Source organism: Gossypium hirsutum, unplaced genomic scaffold (genome assembly GCF_007990345.1).
Source record: "Gossypium hirsutum isolate 1008001.06 unplaced genomic scaffold, Gossypium_hirsutum_v2.1 scaffold_1045, whole genome shotgun sequence".
Classification (NCBI taxonomy): Eukaryota; Viridiplantae; Streptophyta; class Magnoliopsida; order Malvales; family Malvaceae; genus Gossypium; species Gossypium hirsutum.
This window is the reverse complement of record NW_024403422.1, coordinates 1-2500: the sequence shown is the minus strand read 5'-3', so window position 1 is coordinate 2500 and position 2500 is coordinate 1. Positions and strand designations below refer to the sequence as shown.

The 2500-nt window shown below is 32.8% G+C and overlaps 1 long non-coding RNA gene across 3 annotated transcripts; it reads right to left on the bottom strand.

The window, feature by feature from the left end:
* Window positions 1–881: 881 nt before the first annotated feature.
* On the bottom strand, window positions 882–2492 carry LOC121227586 (uncharacterized). 3 transcript variants are annotated; one of them, XR_005925151.1, is made up of 3 exons: window positions 2373–2492; window positions 1674–1763; window positions 882–1567 (listed from the first exon to the last, which is right to left on the bottom strand). It is a non-coding gene; the product is annotated as an uncharacterized lncRNA (long non-coding RNA). The 3 variants fall into 3 exon arrangements; XR_005925150.1 differs by lacking the exon at window positions 2373–2492 and having other exon boundaries at window positions 882–1065; window positions 1164–1567; window positions 1674–2290; XR_005925149.1 differs by lacking the exon at window positions 2373–2492 and having other exon boundaries at window positions 1674–2334.
* Window positions 2493–2500: the final 8 nt, after the last annotated feature.

Genomic DNA, 2500 nt, shown 5'->3' with positions numbered 1-2500 from the left:
CAAAACCGGGATATCACTAGAATAGGATATCCCTGGGAGGAATAAGTATGACAGGTATCCCGGTCCAGACAAGGAAAAAAATCTGAACCGGCCACTAAAAACTTAAACCGGAAGCAAAAAATCGTGAACTGAAATAAGAAAATGCAGGATATCCTGAGAATAACTTATTCCGAGAAGGAATAGTCTCGGAATATGACAGGGATAAAGCCGTAGCAGAATAGGAAAGAAAATTAAAAACAGCAAAACAGTTAAAAATCTGTACCGTATAGAAGATTCATTACGACAAATCAGATTAATTCAAAGCATGAAGTCCAAATAAAATTAGATTGATGGCAACGGTAACATGGTAATTAAAACATTACTACTATTGTTTTAGAAGGAAAAAAAACGCTAGGGAAAAGGTAACGGGAAATCAGAGAGAATAAAGCGGAACTTTAAACCTCGTCTAACAATAGTGTTAAAAATGATTTTGGAATCACTAATTTTCCACATAAAATACGCTTACGCGTGGTTACAAGGAAAATGAGGGAAAATTAATTTCAAATTTGAACCCTTAATTTCTTCAAAAATCAAATGAAAGCCGTGAAACAAGACAATTCAAAGCTTCTATCAAGGGATCAACTAACAGACATGGATTTTTTCAACATTTCAGTAAGAGAACAAAATTTTATTTAAAAAACCGAAGTCTAACGTAAGTTTAAAACAAATTGAAAGAATCAAAATTTGTACCTAAAATGATAAAATAGCACTACCTCGACTCTTTCATTGGGAAGCAGCTTCCACTGATTCATGAATTCAATCCTTTACTTTTCCTTTTTAGCATAACAATAATATAATATTTTTATTTTATTTTTACCGGCAAGATAAAATATTTAGAGGGGTACGGTAATTGGTTTTGTTATATATAGGGAGGGAATATAACAGTGCTACCAATTGTACATTTTCATCTTTCGAAGGCAGAACATCGGATTACATTGATTTATGTACGTCGGGTCAATTAGTTTTAAATAGATAATAAAACCTAGACATTGGTAAAAAACTATTATTGTTAAAAAAATGAAATCCCTGAAAAAAACACAATGAAAATATTACTAAAAATAAGCATATATCTGCAACTAGAAACAGAGATAATGAGGAAAGAAATAGTTTAATTATAGTCATACCTGAAATCAATCTCCGATGATGTAGGGTGTTTCAAAAATTACAAAAAGAAAAGAAACAGCAAAAAAAATAAAACAAAAAACGGAATTTGGTTATCCGAAGCTAAAAAAATTTGAGGAAAAAATTGAAAGGGTATTGAGAGAGAGATAGAGACGGCGAATGAATAGGAAAGCTATAGATTGAAGAAACACAGGAAATGAGACTGAGTTAAGAAAAAACAAGAGAGAAGGAAAATATTCGTAAAGAAGGGAAAAAAAGTAGCTAAAAAGGGAGAAAGGAACGTTAGAAATATAGGAAAAATAGGACAGAATATGGGAATAAGGTGGTCATTTACTGCCAACTATTTCAGATTTTTTGCTTCCCATTTAAGTAATTGACAGACTTTTTTTACTGTTGATTTCTAAACCTGAAAACCAAAAGCCATAAAATAAACCAAGAAATACCAGTACAATAGTATAGTTCTTAAATTAAAAGAGAAACGGAAAAGACAATGTTGAAGCAAAAATTCATACCTGAAGCAAGGGAACCCAAAAACAGAAACGGCAGAGAAAATCACAGTATAGTGTGTCCTTGAATTCTTTCAGGCGTCGGTTACAAAAACGCTAAAAAATATAAGAGGTAAAATTTGAAATGAGACGGACATAATAAAGGAGAGAATAAAAGGGGAAGAAATGCTAGAAAAAAAGGAAAATGAGGAGAGAATAAGCTATGAAAACATGCCCATTATCACAAGCCACAGGAACTAAACAGAAAACCGAAAACCATAACCATTATCAAAGCCCAAAAAAACAGGACAACTATCCCAAGTCGCAAAAAACCAATGGCCCCATAGGCCCAGAACAAAAAGAACACGAACCCGATCTAAACAAACCACCCCAAAACAGAGATGAAAAGGCAAAAAGACAAATGTTAAGCAAAAAAACAGAAAGTAGTCGATAAACCGACTAAAGAACAACCACACCAACATCAATAGATTTGAAAGGACGAACCAAAACATTGTTTCATAAGGCTGAGAACCAAAAACTCAAACAAAAGCAGACTGAAAAACAAGGAAAGAAGCATTGATCTGAGAATTAAAATAGAGATGAAAAGGTAGAGACAAACTTATTCTAAAGATGAAAACAAAAATCAACAGAGAAAAAAAAAGCATAGATCTGAAATTAAAAAAATACAATAAAAGGCAAATACACAGTTAACGTAAATATTCATACCTGAAATGACTCTCCCATGAAGCAGGGAATATCACAACAAACAGAACCGGCAGAGAAAAACTTATGGGTTTCTCCCTCTCACGAAAACTATCTTCTTACTGTTGAGTGTTTGTGTGTGTGTTTTGTCT